At 53.4% G+C, this 19,847-nt stretch overlaps 1 pseudogene; it reads right to left on the bottom strand.

Moving 5' to 3' along the window:
- Positions 1-246: 246 nt before the first annotated feature.
- On the bottom strand, positions 247-9,763 carry LOC144112873 (uncharacterized; annotated as a pseudogene).
- Between the last annotated feature and the right edge of the window lie 10,084 nt (positions 9,764-19,847).

Genomic DNA, 19,847 nt, shown 5'->3' with positions numbered 1-19,847 from the left:
GAAGCAGAAGAGAAAAGAACGTTTTTTCAGATGATGCCAGCAGGTTCGGTCAGCGTGCTTGTTCCGAGGCTTGATGTCACATCTGCGGGGCCCAAGATGCGAATCCGACCTCAGACCTCAAATGCGGACGGCCACGCGGACGCTCGACGAGGAGGCGCCTTCCGCTTGACCCGCAACTCCACCGTCACCACCGGCACCAGGAGCGACGCAGTCCTTCGCCAACCGCAGCGGGTGAGCACTGCTTCTTCAGCGTCGCGGCGCCACATCCAAAACACCGATGCTTCCTCGCGCCTTCACCCCGCCACCTTCCCTGTGGTGGTGTTGTGGAAGCGAAATTTTGGCGTTGTCCGGGAGGAGCTTCGACGGCTGCACCTGGCTCGACTGCTCTCTCGTCCAGGACACCACGGTGCGGCTAACGTCGAAGTCATCCTTCTTCGGGGAAGACGGAAGACGTTTGCGGGCAGGCACAGGCGTACCTGTGCGGCTGAGGACAGCAGCATCGCCCGCAGACTTGGGGCTGGAGTGGAACTCATATCCGACGTCGCCCTCTTCATGTCTCTGGACAATGTTGCGCCTACTGCTCGCATCAGTCGAGAGGAGTGCATTTAGCAGAACAAAGAGACTGCACGAAGCTCGGAAAATGAAAAGAAACTATGAAGCTATAAATTCGTTATCCCATTAAGTAACGGTGCAGCAACCGCCTCACTTCTCTCAGCCGCAGCCGCGCCTTGATTGAAGTTTTAATAAAAGCGGGGTCGAAAGGAGTTAGAGAGAGAGACGCCGTGGCTAAGGGCTTTTTATTAGTTTAACCACCTGTGGTTCTTTAGAAATCACTGATATCGCATAGCACACGATCGCCTTTAGCTAATTCGCCTCCATCGAAACCCGGCTGCCGCGGCCGCGGTTTGATACCGCATCGTATACAGCTACTCAGCAGCCGAACCGACGACCACCGCAACTGGATCGAGCTAAACGGTGACAAAGAAAAATTCACCGTTCTAAAACTACGAAATGAATGGCCATCTAAGTATAATATGAAGAGATTGCGTCGTAGTCGTAAAGCGAATCACAGTGTGAGTAATTGAAAAACTATTTTAACTTCCTTGAATTAGTAAAAAAAAAATCTCCGTGATCATCATCATATTACAGCGATAGGTGGCTCAGTTTCCTTCCCAGGTTTCACCTAGTCGTCGCCGGTCTCGATGTCGCGCCGTCAGTCTCGCGTCTCGTGCCTCGCGCTGCATTCGTCCTCGTCGGCTTAGGACACGATAGTCCCCGTTCATGGGACTGCCTCGAGCACGCAGTCCGTACGCTACGCCTCGTGGTGCGTTCACAGTCAGCAAGGAGGGAAGCGGGAGATATTTTCAACAAGACGTCACCAAATGCCTCTCAGGAAAACATCCCGGAACTGGAGAACTGCATCCAGATTCGTTCACTGCAACCTCAAGGCTACATGGGAGTTTAAAAAAACGAAACTCACTGCTAAGGTGACCTAGTACATAGGGCCAGGTTTGCAAACTCATCAGCGGGCTATGAAGGGACAATGGTAGAGAGACGGCAGGTTGATGAGCTTTTTTACAGCACAAACACAGCGAACAAGGGAGGGGCGGTCCTGAGAGTCCTTAGCCAAGGTTTCGGCAAGAGGGCTTGTCATAGTCGAACAACTCCTCTGCTCAAAACTTTGGCTAAGATCCCTGTAGCTATCCCGTCCCTTGTTCACATTGTGTTATGAGGGACAGGTATTTTAATACGGCAGAGCGTACGGCGCTTCGTTTTCTGGTAAAATTCGATTTTAACCGACTCTTGCACCCCGCGCAGTTTTCTTGAAGATCGGTTTGGACCCGGTTTCTAACCAAAAAAAAAAGGCTTCTAGGTTACTCAGTTGCCCTTTGGACAAAGCTGAATACACCACAAGGGAACTTAGCGGACACCTTGTGCGGAAGCCAGAGGAATGTTTTCAATACTCTGATCATTTCAAACTTTTTTTAACGCTTTTAATTAATGAAGTTGCTATTTGAGGAAATGCGACAAGAGTGCGTTTTAGATGTAAGAAGCAAAGACACCAACTCGCCCAATCTGCCGTTCTCCAAAAGCACGAGCACTAACTGAGGAGGCGTCCTCTTGGCATCACTGTATCGTGCGCTGCACACGCTAACGGCATCCTGTTGCAAGACTCGTCTGCGTTTAAATTCATCACATTTACGTTGAATGCATGGTGTTGCAGTGTACAAACAACGGCAGGTCGTTGTTTCACGGACGCAGAAGTGCGGCGTTATAGTTTATAACTTACGAAGCGAAATATTTAAAATGAAAGAGAAAATAAAGAAATACCTGATTTTATGGTAGGTTGCAGTGCAACCTGCCATTACTTCATTGTTTTCAAAAAGGGACAAAAAATAGGGCATTTTATGTCTCGCACAAAAACGACACTTAAAGCGAATTGTCTGTTTTCACTCAATATGACCCGATCAAACCATAGTTTGTGGGAAGCCTGCTAGATTCCCGCCGTGGCGTCTGCGCTGCATCCCGCGTCGCTCTCTTTCCCTTTCTCCCGCCTCGGGCGGCGGAGACACGGCTGGTGGCTAATCGCTGTCATTCGGCCGCAGCTCCGCCCCCGGCTTCCCAAGGGCCTTTGCCATTGGTGACTTTTGGCGGGAATTCGAGACCCGTTTTGGGTGGTCGCGCGGCGCGCGACCGTCTGAGCGGGGCCCAGACAGAGATGGAGACCCCCTCCGAGACAGCGTAAGGTGCGTACGTTACTGTTCGTCCGGGCCGGCCTCTGCCGTTCAGACTAGTTGATACTCGAGCTCGCCAGCGTGGGTCCTCGATCCGCCGCGGCTCGAGCCTGTCCAGGGGTCCAACGACCTCTGACAGGCGCACCTTGCGTTGACTGCCCACTCTCTCTCGCAAACGGCCCAATGGCCGACACGAGAGAGATCACAGCACTGCCGCGGGGACAATCTCCTGCAGCGGCGTGCTAGCGGCGCGCATTTCTCTTGTTGCCCCGAGTGCGCACCGGAGCCTTGCTCTGAGCGCGCCCCGGGACGGGGTGACTGTTGAGTGTGTGTGTGTGTACCGCTGGAGGACGGCGTCAATAAACGTCTCCTTTGTGAATTTGGAGGCGTTTCTTGCGGCGAGCCGCTCTCCTCTCTGCAGAGGTTGAACGCCGCCGCAGCGGTGCCCCAGGGTGCGTGTGGTGACGGCTGATCGGGGCCCTTGGCTCGCGCGAAGCTCGAACCCGCGGTGGGTAGTGGCCTGTGCCTACTTAGAAACCCACAACTGGCGCCCAAAGTGCTAAGTCACTGGCTCTTAGCCTTTGATAGCACATTTGCCGAGCAGGTCGCCTTGACGATCACGCTTGCGCACCATGTCTGCCACCCCCAACGGGGCACTCGGCAGCTACGTGTCGGCTCCCTTAGTTGTCGTAGCGTCCTTTGATCCGTTGGCGGCTGTTTCTTCAAATAGCCAAACACCGTTGTTGGCCGCGGCCCCCATTGGGGCATACGGCGGTACAACCCCCAAGGTCGATCACACAGCTCCCATTGGAGCTGTTTCGGGAGCACCCTGCGGTGCACCCGTCAATCACATGCCTCCGCTGTGCGTGCTTTGCGCCCCGTGCGAAAGCGGTGCGTGCGACACTGCCGCAACCGGTCGTCCTGCACAGCAGCAGCCGTGCCCCGCGAGCAGTCAATTCTGCTCTGGGAACGGTGAGGCGCCGGCCCGGCTCCCTGTGGAAACCGCGCCGCTCATCGAACGGGGCTGGGCGCCTTGCCTCCTGCGTTCGTGCAGCCCGCCCAAGCCTCCTCTGAGACCGGGGCGCAGTCGCTGCTAAGTGCTGCCCAGATGATTCAGTCGCTCTCAGGGGCGGCTGAGAAGCTTGTGGCCGCGCCGAAGGTGTCAGTAGAATTTCAAAAGGTCGTTCGTTTCTTCGAGGATGGTTCACAAACCCTTCCTCTAGTGTCGTTCGGCTTGGAAGATGAACAGGAGGCGAACTTGTAGATGATGACAGCAGAGCATATATTTACAACATACATATACAGAGGGTTAATCTGGAAAAAGCAGAACTGAATTTACAAAAGAACAAACTTTGCACTACTTTACTCATCGACCGGGCAGGTTAGAGCCTAAGTGGCATCACATTACATGCTAAGCATGGAGCCTCAGCTCAGACTGGACTGGACTGCATCCGTTTACATGCGCTTTTAAGCACTTGATTAACAAAGGACTAAGGGCGGTCATTTTCAGTGGCCCGCCCTAAGCATCAATTCTCCAATGAAAAATAACATGAGAGATGGGGACAACCCCTTGGGCTGGGCTTAGCCTCGAACCCAGTCTGTTAACAATACAAACTAAATAAACAACAAAAACGCCACCACTCTCTCTCAAGTGAAAGTATCCACAGGCTCTCCCTTCGGAGCTAATCCTTGCCTCAGGCATGCATACCGCCACCCACCATCGGTCCGCGTCGCTCGTCAGCAACAGAGGAGGGGCGAAAGGGCCCACGATGCTGCCGCGCTACCGACGGCGGGACACAGCTAATAAGCATGAAGGGGTTCGTCTGTCGCTCCGGGAAACCAGATTAAGGGTCGCCCCTGTCTTCCCACATTCTTGGCGAGTCTTGCCTGTCCGCCATGACAGGTGTCCGTCACGGCCATCCTGGGAATGCGCTTTTGTTCACTAGCGCCTGTCTTTCCACATTCTTGGTGAGTACTGCCTGTCCGCCATGACAGGTGTCCGTCACGGCCCTCCTGGGAATGCGCTTTTGTTCACGAGGCACTGCGGGAAGCTGTGGGTGCCTTCCCGGCGATAGCCCACGTCGTAAGGGGGTGGGGGGGGTCTGTGCGTCAAGCGACAATTTTCGTTCCCTGTATGTACTCGGGGGCTCTCGCTTATACTGGGGAGCGGTTTCCGCGTGTGCCGGCGTCCTGCTTTCTGCAAAGGTATGCAGCTGGAAAAGAGGGGCGGCCTTACACGCCCCCTCTAAGAGTATAAACCGAGCTTGCTATCAGCTCGTTTATGCTTCCTAACAAAGAGGCCGCAACACTTTCACATTACAAATGTCAGCCCTCCCGGGGCAGAGTTTCTCCTGGGTACTCAAATCTTCGAGAACCAAAGCAAAGAAACAATCAACAACAAAAAAAACTACAAGGCACAACATTGGTGCATGCTGCTGTACAGTTCGCTGAACGGGCAGCCACATCATGCACTGCGCAGAGTCCACATTTGAAGCACACACAAAGCCACATTGTTCATTACTGTTCACAAGTCTGCGCACAACACTCACGGGCGCCGTTCTATGTAGACACCAGGCAGAAGTCTCTTCGTAAGTGCCCGACTTCAACACACGGCACCCTGCTCATCGAGCGTCGGTTGAGTGGGAACATTCACGCCTTGTCTAGGCTGGCATGGTGGTACCGACTGGCTCCCATGTCAAGTTGGGGAGCCTGGATAGCGCATCTGCGTTTCCATTCTTGGTGCCTTTTCTATGTTTCACCGTTATGTTATAACGCTGGAGTGCCAGCGCCCATCTAGCCAATTTTGCCCCGTGTGGAGTGCACGTCGTCAAGTATGACAGGGGGTTGTGGTCAGAGACGACATTGACCACAGAGCCAAAGAGCCAATAATCGAACTTCTTAAGAGCCCATATAATAGCGAACGCTTCGCGCTCTATGGTCGACCATCTCGCCTGAGTCGCATCGAAGCGATGACTCGCGAACGCTATAGGCCTTTCTTTGCCCTCTTCTGTCATTTGTGCCAAGCAAGCCCCGGCAGCCGTCGCTGATGCGTCAGTGAAAAGCCAATACGGTTGGTGAGGTTGTGGAGTGCTCAATGCCACTGCTCTGCAGAGCGAGTCTTTCAGCTCTTCAAATGCGCGCTGCGCATCTTCTGGCCACGGGATCAAGCTGGGAACGCCCCGCTTGGTCAAAGTCGTTAGGGGGCCAGCTATTTCAGCGTATCTAGGGACATATTCTCTATAATATCCACACAGTCCTAGCAAGCTTCGCAGCTCTTTCTTTGTGTTAGGCTGCACTAAGCCTTTTATGGCGGATATCTTCTCCGGGTAAGGTGCATGCGTCCCTGAACCCACTATGTGTCCTAGATAGCGAATGTGAGGCTGTCCTACTTGACATTTTTCAGGGCTAGCCTTTAGTCCGGCCCTTCTAAGCAGCCAAAAGATAGCATTGATGTGCTCTAGGTGTTCCTTCCAAGTACTGAAGAAAATTGCTATATCATCCAGATATGCAGTGGCATAGTCTTGGTGCTTAGATAGGAGCGTATTGACTATTCTTTGGAAGGTCGCTGCAGAGTTCTTTAGCCCAAAGGGCATCACTGTCCACGCATATTGCCCCTCATGCGTCACAAATGCGGTAAGCGCTTGGCTGTGCGGGTCCATCGGTACCTGCCAGTAGCCACGCCTTAAATCCACTAGCGTGATAAACTGCGCGCGGCCGACCCGAAAAATTAGCTCCTGGGAGTTAGTCATCGGAAACGCGTCTGAACGAGTTCCTGCATTCAAAGTTCGGTAGTCAATACACATTCGCACCGACCCATCTTTCTTTCCCACACACACAACTGGGTGTGCAAATTCACTTTCTACAAGATAAATTAATCCTAACTTAAGTAACTCCTCCACTTGGCGGCTTACTTCTTTCTTGAGTAATTCAGGCACCCGATAAGGAAAAGCTTTTTTCGGTTTGAACCCTTCTTCTAGCTCAATTCGGTGTACGCCTACTTTTGCCAGTCCCGGCTTGCCATCGAAAAGTGAGCGGTGCTTTGTGAACAGTCTTCGCACTTCATTCTGCTCCTGCTCCCGTAGGTGGGCTAACTTTTCTAATGGTATTAGTTCCTCGTCTAGTAGCGGTGGCGCAACTTGTGGCGCGCACTCTAGTTACCCAAACTCATGATCTTCATCAAACACCACCCCAATATGGCTCACCCTCGCATAGTACGGTCTCATCCGGTTGGCGTGCACCACTGATCTTTTTCCCTGTTCGTTCTCTACCCGATACGAATGTTGTCCCTCACACCCAATTACTGTGACGGGACCGAACCACTTCGGGGCCAACTTAGTGGTGCGGTCTGTGTCAAAAATGAGCACTTGATCGCCCACGTTAAAGACTTTGTTCCGCGTCCTTCTGTTGTAGGCTTCTGCGTAGCTAGCCTGTCGCACCGTGCTTGTGAGCCCAGCCACACTGGCCGCTAGCTCAAACTTTTCCCGTAGCTGTTTCAAGTATTTAGCTGGCTCCTCCCTTAGCGTCGCTGGTACACTGACTTCTCCTGCCCACGTTTGGCGAGGAACCGTAAGCTGTCCTGTCGGGTTTCGGCCATACAAAAGCTGAAAGGGTGCTACGCCCGTAGTGTCGTGGGGAACTTCGCGGTAAGCCCACAACACAAAAGGGAGCAGCTTATCCCAATTATGCGGATCCTTTTCCATGACATGAAACAGCATATTCTTAAGCACCCGATTCCACCTTTCCACGGTGCCATTGCTTTCAGGATGTTCTGGGGTAAAAAATCGAGGGGAACAACCTAATTTTTCTAGCATTAGTTGCCTGAGTTGAGCCTTAAAATTTGTTCCCTGATCCGAAGAGATTGTCTGCGGAATTCCGGTTCGACTGAATATTTCTAAAAGGGCGTCACATGCAGCCTTTGCAGTCAGGGAACGAAGGCATACGACTTCTGGCCATTTCGTGCATAAATCGACAAGGCACAGAGCATATTTGTGACCCTTTCCAGATGGCGTGTCAAGAGGCCCTATGACATCTATGTTAACAACCTGAAAGGGGTGTTCAGGCCGAGTCAATGGGGTGATGGGTATGTTGTCAGAGTGACGCCGGTCTGAGCGTATTTGGCACCCATGACAAGACTGGCAGTACTGTGAGATCTCCTTTTCCATACCAGGCCAATAAAAGTTGTACTTTATGCGGGCCTTGGTCTTCCTTGGACCCAGGTGCCCACCCCACAGCGATTCGTGCGCCAAGAACAGAACTTCCTTTCGTCTTTCTTGCGGAAGCACCAGTTGTCGCACTTTAGTGCCCGCTATTGAGTCCCAATGGTGTAAAATTCCCTCAGTAAAGAACATACCCGCCTTTCCGTGCTTAGAATTTTCCCATGCCTTCCTCAAGCTCTCGTCAGCGAGCTGCGCTGCTCGAAACATTTCTCGCTGGCTAGACAGTGCCACTGCATCTTCTGTCCCAGGTGGCTCTGCTTCGTCTCGCGGAACGTCATCATTTGGTACCCTGCCAACTTCGCATGCCAGTGCCTCACAATTCTGATTTGCCGCATTTTTAGGTTCTTGATTTGCCGCCATACTGACTGCAGTACTAGTACTTGTTGTGAACGCTCTATCGCTGTGCTTCCTAAGCAGCTGCCAGTCTTCTGACGACAGCAAACAGTCCACCCCCTCAGTAAGCTCATTGGTGAGGGCACATACTATGCCTATCTTTTGATCGTCTGCGATGGTTGAGAAACACTTAGAGGGACTGTCGCCAATTTCGCCTGAATAGATCTGCCGAAAGCCGACACTAGCTTCACTGTCCCCGATGGTTCCGCCAGCGCCTGCGGTAGTATGCTCTCTCTTATTACCGTGATTTCACTACCCGTATCAAGCAATGCCTCTGTGCAGACATCTCCGCATAAAAGCTCTACGAACTGCAGTCTCGATGCGGCTGCCCTTGAATTTTGCAGAAGCATTCCTACTTTTGCAGTTAAAACCGCGGCTTGGTTTACCGCTGCGTCCTTTCCTTCTGTCTCATCTACCAGCGCGACCTTTTGCACCCTCCGCCTGTGCCCATATGCTTGTTGCTGGCGCGGCTCATTTGCTGTTACACGGGGGATTCCTAGCAACATGGCCCAGTCCATGGCACTGGTGGCACTTTACTGCGGGTTTTTCAACATTACCCTGCTTTTGGCCCGTTTGCAGTACAGGCACTGTAATCTGTTTCGCAGCCCGCCCTTTACCCTTTGCTTGCTCGAAGGTCTGTAGAGCCTTTGATATTTCTTTAGGCTTCAGCCAACTCTTTCCTTCTCGAAGGCGCACATATTCAATGCCCTCCGGGCTGAGGCTTGCCTTAATGCGATCGGACACCATGAGATCGGTCAAAGCCTCTTTTGAATCTACCTCTCTAGCCTGGATGTAGTACATTAAATACGTTTTCACGCGAGACGCAAACTGAGCCCACGTTTCCTCCTTCCTTTTCGCTGCTTTTTCAAATCTCTCAAGGTACTCAGTCGGAGTGAGTTTTAATTCTTCTAGAACCGCTGTTTTTACAGCCTCGTAATCAGTGCATTCGGCTCGGTCGAGGTTACGAAGTAAGTATCTGACTCACTCTGTCAGTGCCGGCAAAATTAAGTGCACTCGGCTACTGTCTGGAACATTGAAAGTAGTGAAAAGCTTCTCCACCTCCTCAAACCACAATGGTACATCTGCATCGCATGGAATTCTGTAGCCCTTAAGGACTTTCGCATATTGTGATATTGAATCTGAGCCTATACACCGTTCATCACTCTGTCCCGACCCAAGCGGTGACATTCGACCATTCGACAGCCCAAGCTCCATCTGCTTAAGTGCCAGTCGCTCCCTGGATTCAATTTCACGCATTCGTAGTTCCATTTCCATTTTTAACTCCATACGGCGAATAGCCATTTTTTCTGTATCAGTTCCTGTAGCGCCTAGCAACAATGTCTGTCTCTGGTCATCGGCCTGTAACCTGCTCTCCACACTGAAATCATCCTCCATATTCGTTCCCTCGTTCTGATCCATCCCCGTTCCTACACCGCCCTCTAGCGATTGCTGCTCCTGGCGAGGATACGACCTCATTTCATTCTCAGGATTAGATTCGCTATCTTTAGAGGCTAACGTTCTCCTCGTATCGACCATGGACCTCACAAACTAACCACCATACCTGCCTCAACAAAACGCAAGAAATCCCACTCACCCGGCGGAGATCTGTTGTCTGCCGCCCAGAGCCCGGATGATGCGTCCGTTCCACCAACGTTGGCAGCAGCCGAGGTGGAGTCGTCCTTTGACAGCTCCTCGCTGCTCCGTGTCGGATGGCCTGTGGTTGTCACTGCGATGCCTGGCCTTGAGATGAGACGTGCCGAAGCCTGTCGTGCTTCGCCAGTAGAATTTCAAAAGGTCGTCCGTTTCTTCGAGGATGGTTCACAAACTCTTCCTCTAGTGTCGTTCGGCTTGGAAGATGAACAGGAGACGAGCTTGTAGATGATGACAGCAGAGCATATATTTACAACATACATATACAGAGAGCCTAAGTAGCATCACATTACATGCTAAGCATGGAGCCTCAGCTCAGACTGGACTGGACTGCATCCGTTTACATGCGCTTTTAAACACTTGATTAACAAAGGACTAAGGGCGGTCATTTTCAGTGGCCCGCCCTAAGCATCAATTCTCCAATCAAAAATAACATGAGAGATGGGGACAACCCCTTGGGCTGGGCTTAGCCTCGAACCCAGAGTCTGTTAACAATACAAACTAAATAAACAACAAAAACGCCACCACTCTCTCTCAAGTGAGAGTATCCACAGGCTCTCCCTTCGGAGCTAATCCTTGCCTCAGGCATGCATACAGCCACCCACCATCGGTCCGCGTCGCTCGTCAGCAACAGAGGAGGGGGCGAAAGGGCCCACGATGCTGCCGCGCTACCGACGGCGGGACACAGCTAATAAGCATGAAGGGGTTCGTCTGTCGCTCCGGGAAACCAGATTAAGGGTCGCCCCTGTCTTCCCACATTCTTGACGAGTCTTGCCTGTCCGCCATGACAGGTGTCCGTCACGGCCATCCTGGTAATGCGCTTTTGTTCACTAGCGCCTGTCTTTCCACATTCTTGGCGAGTACTGCCTGTCCGCCATGACAGGTGTCCGTCACGGCCCTCCTGGGAATGCGCTTTTGTTCACGAGGCACGGCGGGAAGCTGTGGGTGCCTTCCCGGCGATAGCCCACGTCGTAAGGGGGTGGGGGGGGGGTCCCCGCGTCAAGCGACAATTTTCGTTCCCGGTATGTACTCGGGGGCTCTCGCTTATACTGGGGAGCGGTTTCCGCGTGTGCCGGCATCCTGCTTTCTGCAAAGGTATGCAGCTGGAAAAGAGGGGCGGGCTTACAGTGTCTCACCCCGCGGTCAAGTTGCCCATGCCAACATACCGCGGGTATGATGACCTCCTCAGTGCCCGGGATTTCCTTGAGTCCCTCACCCATTACCAGAGAGCTTTGGGTCTCACTGATCAGGTTGTGCTTGCACACATCATCCCCACCGCACTGACTGACACGGCAGCTAGGTGGCATCGGCTTTCCGGCCACCGGGCAGCGACTCTCGAGGAGTTCCGTGCAGCATTCTTGCGCGAATTCCTGCCCGCTGACTATGAGCGTAGGATGCGGCGAGAGTTGGAGCTCCGTACACAGGCTCCGGATGAGTCACTCCTGGAGTACATACGTGCGATGGAGGACCTTTTCTCAATCGCCGAGCCCAGAGCCTCGAACGAGGAACGTGTGGAAAGGACGATCAGGCAGGCACATCCGATTTTTCGGCATACCTGCGCGGAGGCCGGTTCCGAGATTTTGAGGAGCTGGCCGCCGAGGCAAAGCGCATTCAAGGCGACATTCTCGCCGCGCGCGCCTATCGTCCTCCACCGCCGGCAAGCGAGGCCCTCGAGCCACGCTGTGCATGGAGAGGGGCCATGCCCCGACCCAACCGGCGACCACCCGCACACGCTGCCTCTGCAGCCGTTAGCGGGCAAAACGAAGTATGGGAGTTGAGCGAACGATCTCTCGATCCCTACTCCTACAGGAGACGGACAGCCTGCGCTGCACCGTTTTCTGGACCGCCTGCCCAGGGACGCCAAGCGCCCCAACGCACAGCGGAGGGGGAAACCCGAATCAGTCGGCCCTTTGGCCGTGCAACGGGCGGAACCAGGCAGGGAGAGGCGCCATTGTTCCGCGACCAAGCTCGCGGTGGTGTGCGCTGTTTCCGCTGTCAAGAGACGGGGCACTTAGCGAGGGAATGCCCCGTAACCAGGTCTCCTTTGAGGCAGGGAAATGGCGGCGCGGGTCGGTCGTAAAGGGACGACCGGCCCAATCCTTGCTAATCCCCTCAGCGTACAGAGCAAGCTGCCTTGCTAATGCGCACGCGCCGTTTATTCCGGTCACCATTGCTGGCCGCGAATTTTTGGGGCTACTGGATACGGGAGCCACTGCCTCCTTGTTCGGTGAAGAGGTGTTGTCCCACTTGCAAAAGCACTCTGTGCGTTTGCGGGACTGCCGTACGACATTCAACTTTGCGAAAGGCGTAGCCCATTCGGCTGGCGCCGCGAGGCTGACTGTCAGGTGGGGAGAGCGGACGAGACGCACGCGTTTCATCCACCTCCCAGGGCTCAGTGTGCCCGTGATTCTTGGAAGGGACTTTCTCCTGAAAACCGGGATCGTGGTGGACATTGCGAATGGCGGCTATCGCGACGGACCATTTTCCCAGCTGAAGCCGTTCATCTGCCCACCGGCGTCAATAACTGCCTGCGCATTGAAGGCGTTCGGAGAGTGCCACGTTCAGCGACCAGGGCCAAGCCCTTGTGTCGAGCGTTCCGTCGTTCACGCTCCCCTTTGGGACCGAGCGGCGCGGCACGACCAGGCACCACATCCGCTGGCCGCCTTTGCGGTAACGTTGGATGACACTCAGAAGGCTCGTTTGACAGCACTGTTGCGTCAGTACGATGAGCTCTTCACGGATCAACCTGGCTGTACTAATTTAGTGAGCCACAAGATCCACACCGGAGATGCGCTTCCTTTGAAGTGCAACCCCAGACCCGTCACCCTTGCGAAAAGGCAGGTGATCGATGGGTTGCTGGATGAGATGCTGTCGGCGGACATTATCCGTCGCTCGTCCAGCGCTTGGGAGTCTCCGGTTGTGTTGGTGCCTAAGAAAGATGGCAGCCACCGGTTGTGTGTGGATTGTCGCCGTCTGAATGCGCTGACTCGAAAGGATGCCCATCCGCTCCCGACGATCAGCTCAATCGTAGGAAACCTGGGCAGTGCGCGGTACTTTTCCACGCTAGATGCCTCCAAAGGTTACCTACAGGTCCAGATGGCGGACGCTGACCGGTCTAAGACCGCGTTCACGTGCCACAGAGGGCTGTTTGAGTTCACTCGCATGCCCTTCGGTCTCTGCAATGGTCCTGCTACTTTTCAGAGGCTCATGGACCGCGTCCTAGGGGAAGCTAAATGGTCTCACGCCATGTGCTACCTGGACGATATCGTGATGTATTCACGAACCTTCGATGAGCACTTAGGCCACGTTGCCGACGTGCTCGCGAGGGTACAGGCTGCCGGGATGACTTTGAATCCTGCGAAAGACCAAATAGCGCGGACCCGAGTTCAGTTGCTAGGGTTCACGCTGGGCGAGGGCTCCATTGAGCCCGATGCGGACAAACTCCGAGCCATACTCGAGTTTCCCGTGCCCAAGGATGTACGCGGCCTCCACCGTTTTCTGGGAATGGCCAATTTCTATCGGTCGTTCATCCCGTCCTGTGCCCGCGTGCAGGCACCCTTGACCAAGCTCTTGGGAAAGACTGCCGCGTGGCGATGGGGGCCCGAGCAAGAGCGATCCTTTCGCCTCCTGTCTAGTGCCATTGCCGAGACAGCGCAGCTCAGGCTACCCGACCTGACCAGACAGTTCGTAGTCCAGACTGACGCGAGCGATCTGGGTTTAGGAGCAGTTCTACAGGATTTCGATGGCGTGCTGCAGCCGCTGGCCTTTGCCAGCCGCTCCTTGCTGCCCTCGGAGAGGAATTATTCTGTGACCGAGAAGGAGTGCCTCGCCATCGTGTTTGCACTGCGGAAATTCGACGTCTACCTTGACGGAACTCAATTCATGGTGCAGACAGACCACAGTGCGCTCAGTTGGCTGATGCGGCTCCGCGAGCCTGCGGGTCGGCTGGCGCGCTGGGCTCTCCTGATACAGCATTACGACTTTTCGGTGCAGTATCGAAAGGGGAGCACGAATGTGGTAGCTGACGCGCTATCCCGTGCCCCACTCGCCAGCGGCGCCTTGACGCCAGCAGGCGGAGCGGGCGAAAAAGCGGACGAGCCACCGGGCGGCAAGGAGGGGGAGCCCGCAAACGGGCTAACCCATTCCGATAACCAGGCAAGCAGCGCTTTGCAAAGCGGGTGAGAGGCAAAGCTCGCGTGAGCGCCTCGGAGACGCCGTCGCGAGCGGAAATTTTGGCTGCAAACCTGAAGGGGGACGAGACCAGGCCCCCCTCTGGGGTAACTGGAATCGTTTTCAGCCGGAAAGAGCTGCTGAAAGCCCAGCAAAATGACTCCATGTGTCGCGAGATGAGCGACGGTCTCAGGGAGACGGAGCGCCGGGACGCTACTTGTATTGTAGCGGGCGCAGGGGGTAAAAGCCAGCGTGTGTCGCGGCGAGCCCCGGGGGATTCATATTTGCTGGACCATGACGGGCTCGTGCTGAAATTCATAGCCACCGATGATGAGTCCATTGACCCGTTCAAGGTGGTTATCCCCAAAAGTCTGAGGGGCGCACTGTTGCGATTTTCTCATGACGAACCACTGGCCGGTCACCTGAGTGGCTCCAAAGTTCTTGCAAAACTGAGTCGATCGGTGACGTGGCACGGCATGAAGCGTGACATTTTCCGCTATTGCTGTTCCTGCCATGCCTGTCAAGCGCTGAAGTCAAGGGGTGGCAAGCCGCCTGGAATGATGAAACCAATTGACAGTGTGCGTCCGTGGCAGATGGCCACCTGCGACCTGATGGGGCCTTTCCCCAGGAGTAAGCAGGGGTTCATTCACCTGATGGTAGTAGCTGACCATTTTTCCAAATGGGTCGAGTTGTACCCGCTTCGGAAAGTGTCAGCACGAGCGGTGCTGGATAAACTCCAGGAAGTGTTCTGTCGGTTCGGCTTTCCGGAAAGACTGATCACGGACAATGCGTCCTATTTCACCGCTCGGGTGTTGGGTAACACGTGCCGTTCCCTCGGAATTGAGCACTACACCACTTCACCCTACCATCCCCAGTCCAACTTGACCGAGCGAATCAACCGAACGCTCAAGCCAATGCTGGCGGCCTTTGCCGAGTGTCAAAAGGACTGGGCAGACCCTTTGAGCGAATTTGCGTTCGCCATTCGAGCAGCTGAGAATCGCTCAACTGGTTTCTCTCCCGCCTTCCTCAATTTCGGGAGGGAGCTGGCGAATCCGATGTCAAACGTCGTGCAGAGCCAGCTCGGGGATGAGCAGATGCGGGCAGACTGCTCTGCTTATGCGTCGACGCTTCGGGACCGGCTTGGTCGGGCTCTCAACAGAGCAAGGCAGAGTTTGGCGGCAGCCAGAGCCCAACAGAAGGCTCAGTATGACCGCAGTCACCACAGCCTGACTTTTCAGGCGGGTGATCTTGTCCTGAAGCGCAACCACGTTCTTAGTGATGCGAGCAAGGGGTTCTCAGCCTCGCTCGCTTCTAAGTGGCTTGGTCCGTACCGAGTGGTCAGAGTCTGGTCGCCGCTCGCGTACCTGCTGGAGGATCCCCTTACGGGGAAAACCAGCCGTGCCCACATCGCAGACCTGAAGGCCTATGCGTCACGGTCTGACGAGTTTGCGTCGGTACCCATTGGTATCACAAGCAAGCGCAAAGGCACAACTGGTGCTGCGGAACGCAACCGTACCGAGCACCGGTACAATCTGAGGCGACGGTCACCGATGTGATTGATGCCGGATGGCGGACTCTTCCGCAACCGAAGGCACGCAGCCTCAGCTAGCTGGCGAGCTTTCTCGCCGGGCCCTACCCCAGGTGAAGAACGGCGGTTTCTTTTTTTTTTTGTTTGCGGCATGCTCAGTTCCAGCATTGTGCAGTTATTTAGTCGTTTGTTTGTTTTAGTCAGTCAGTAGCATGTTTTTGTTTCCAGTTTATTCGTTGTTTCTTGTAACGTTCCGAGATGTGTACATATGTAATATAATTTTGCGTTTGCGTTGTTTTTTTTTTAAACCAGTCTTGTACATATGTAAACTTCAGCCTACTCGCGATTGCACTTTTCTTGTAGCGCAGAGATGGCCTTCTCTTGTACAGCGCGCCTTCTTTTCATTTACGTTCTGACCCCACGGGTGCGGCCTCCCTCGCGAACACGGAACCGGCTGGTTCGCTGAGGGGTCGGAGAAAGTCTCCCCTTCCGGCTGGGGAGTAGTTTGCTCGTTAAGGAGCGAGTGTCTCGCGGCATGGTTTTTGTGTGGCTATATGAATGTCCGCTTCTGGGCCGGTGCGTGCCTGGGATGATGTGCGTGTTCCCAAGATCAAAGGCAACGCCGAGAGGGGGGCAGGAAGGACAGCACCCTTTCCCGTGCGGGTCCTCTTCGGGATCGTCGAGCGTCGTCGACGTCTTCATGCTCAACTTTGATGATCTTGTGGAGGACATGGGACCGCCGTCAATAAATCGTCCACCGGGACCCTGAAGGCAGAAAAAGCGTGAGTTGGCCGCCGACAGGCCCAATGGGCCGCGCCACCGAACATTATGAGGCTGCAGGCCACCTGTCAGCTGGCCTTGTGTACAGTGTACAGTGTAGTTTGTTTTGTCTCTTTGAAACGTATGCAAGTGTTGTTTGTTTTCTGTTCTTATTTGTTGGTCGTTTGAGTTTATGGCTGGAACTGAAGTGTGGTAGTTTTATATGGATTAATTGTTTATTTTTTTATTTTGCCGCACGCTTTCGCCGATGGGTAGGAGGGCATTTAAGGAGAGGAGGATGTGGGAAGCCTGCTAGATTCCCGCCGTGGCGTCTGCGCGGCATCCCGCGTCGCTCTCTTTCCCTTTCTCCCGCCTCGGGCGGCGGAGAGACGGCTGGTGGCTAATCGCTGTCATTCGGCCGCAGCTCCGCCCCCGGCTTCCCAAGGGCCTTTGCCATTGGTGACTTTTGGCGGGAATTCGGGACCCGTTTGGGGTGGTCGCGCTACCGTCCGAGCGGGGCCCAGAGACAGAGAGAGGAGACCCCTCCGAGACAGCGTAAGGTGCGTACGTTACTGTTCGTCCGAGCCGGCCTCTGCTGTTCGGACCAGTTCATACTCGAGCTCGCCAGCGTGGGTCCTCGATCCGCCGCGGCTCGAGCCTGTCCAGGGGTCCAACGACCTCTGACAGGCGCACCTTGCGTTGACTGCCCACTCTCTCTCGCAAACGGCCCAACGGCCGACACGAGAGAGATCACAGCACTGCCGCGGAGACAATCTCCTGCAGCGGCGTGCTAGCGGCGCGCATTTCTCTTGTTGCCCCGAGCGCGCACCGGAGCCTTGCTCTGAGCGCGCCCCGGAACGGGGTGACTTTTGAGTGTGTGTGTGTACCGCTGGAGGACGGCGTCAATAAACGTCTCCTTTGTGAACTTGGAGGCCTGTTTCTTGCGGCAAGCCGCCCTCCTCTCTGCAGAGGTTGAACGCCGCCGCAGCGGTGCCCCACGGTGCGTGTGGTGACGGCTGATGGGGGCCCTTGGCTCGCGCGAAGCTCGAACCCGCGGTGGGTAGTGGCCTGTGCCTACTGAGAAACCCACAAGTTATGAAACCTCTTGACGAATAATCCGCTTTGTACCCGAATTACAGCTCACAAAATATCGGCCGATTTTTACCCTCCGAATTCAGGAAAAAATAAATCCCGAAAACGAATGGCCCTAGACGCAACACACACTTTAAAGCGCTTCCTTCCTGTTCCTGTTTATTCCTACCATTCTTCTTTGAATTACATGAAACTGAAAATGTGGAGTATACATATGGTTCAGGCTTTCACAGCTATCAGACTGGAGAAAAAGTGGAAATAATGGTAATTAGTGGTAGCAGTTAGGGTATGCGAGAAAAACGAGAAGGTGAAAACAACGAAACCCGCTTTTGTGCACTGACAGCACAACAAAAAGGAAATACGGAAAGCGTGTCATACCTAAAGGCAACAATCCAAGAGGAGGATATCCAGGACACTACACAACACCACACAACAGGAACACTGCACTGCCGTGGAGGGACCTAGATGGTAGGTCTGCCCGCACAGCGACTGTCCGGTTATGGAATGGGAGTGACAGCGACGGTGCACGGACATGATCTAACCAGCTCCCCTGCAATTTTACAGGGTATTTTCCTGTGCGCTGTCTTGGATGTTACCTTTCCCTATTCATCCATGTTGGATTTCGGGACATACAGTAATAAGGGATGATAAGAATGTTCTGGTGGCTATAGGTGAGCATTGAACTGCTAAAACGTGTTTCACCCAACATGTCCACGGACTGCCGTGTGTGTTTGAAGGCGTTTGCACCAGACTGTCTATTTCTTTTATGCACTGAATGTGGCAACCGATATCACGCAGGAAAGTGCTCAGGTGTTACAAAGACTAGTCTTAAAAGCATGCCAAAGGACAAGCTGCGGGCCTGGTCTTGTCCCACCTGTATTGCGGGCAAATCTCGGTTGACATGTGGTCAGGGCAGCACCGAGTCTATCGCTGATCCCTCATCTGAAAACCTTCAGGAACCGTCCCTGATGAATGTCATGGAAAAATTGAACCTTGTTATTCTTCGTCTAGGAAGACTAGAACAGAAGCAGGAGGAGCAAATGGCAAAACATGAATTGACACAGAGTAGCATCCAAGAGCAAAGCGAAACAATTCAGGGCATACAAAATTCAATAGAATTCCTTGCATCTAAGTATGATGATGCGCTGAGCACTCTAAGCTCGCACAAGGGAGACACAAAAGATCTCAAAGAAAAAACAGGCGGCCTCGAGGCTCTACTAGCTGACAAAAGTGCACAAATTTCGCGGTTAGAAGGAGCTGTAGAGAGTCTGGAATTGTTTTTGTGGAAAAATAACTCGGAGATTCAAGCGGTAAAGGAAAGCCAAAATGAGAATCTGATGGACACGCTCTAATTTATAGCAAGCAAACTTGGTCTGGATGCTCCCAGTCTTGATGACATCGAGGCAGTTCATCGAATTAAAGGCAAACCAGACACGACTCCACCAATACTAGTGAGGTTTGCAAGGCGCACGACCAAAGAAAAATAGATGGAAAAGAAGAGCGCGCTTTTAGTAGATGAGGAGGAAAAATTCTATCTAAACGAGAACCTGACACCGGCTATAAACAAGCTTCTCTGGGAGACTAAAACTCGAGAAAAGAAAAAGTAGTATCGTTGTGTCTGGCTTCGAAATGGGCGCATTTTGGTAACAAAGGCGTAAGGTTCCTGTGTTATCTTCGCTAACAAGGAGGAAGATTTGAGCGCAATAACATGAGAAACCTAAATGTGCAACTTACTACGCACCAAAGTAAGCCACAACGAGGCTGGTTTATTCGGTGGTCTCACTACCTATGCATCCAGAAAGACCTACTTGAATCTAAAACGGTTAAAATTATTCTTTCAACATGGCAAGACCCATGACTCGCGATAAGAATTTCAATACTAGCCCTCTGAAGCCGCGTGATTTGGTAGCGGCCGTTGACACTAACAAAGGCACCATTTCATGCTTACTCATGAATGCTCAGTCAGCCAGAAATAAGGAAGACGACATCATAACGTTACTTGATTGCTTTACTTTCCGTTTCGACGTGATAATGGTGACTGAAACATGGTACCGCGACGAATGCGAAGTGTTGAAATTACCTGGATATGTATCGTTCTTTTTAAACCCCTCGAAAAAGAAAGGTGGTGGTGTTATGTTACTGGTCAAAAACACTTTTGACAGCGATGTACTTACTCACTGGTCAAAGCTAACAACCGATTACGAGGTTTTGTCGATGAAAAGCCTGTTTGATATTCTCTCGACCATTTATAGGCCACCTGGAGCAGACGTAGAAATTTTTTTTTCATTTCTTGACTCATATTTG

This window comes from Amblyomma americanum, chromosome 1 (assembly GCF_052857255.1).
Source record: "Amblyomma americanum isolate KBUSLIRL-KWMA chromosome 1, ASM5285725v1, whole genome shotgun sequence".
NCBI classification, from domain to species: domain Eukaryota; kingdom Metazoa; phylum Arthropoda; class Arachnida; order Ixodida; family Ixodidae; genus Amblyomma; species Amblyomma americanum.
Note: the sequence above shows the minus strand (reverse complement) of the source record. Positions and strands in the feature narration are given on the sequence as shown.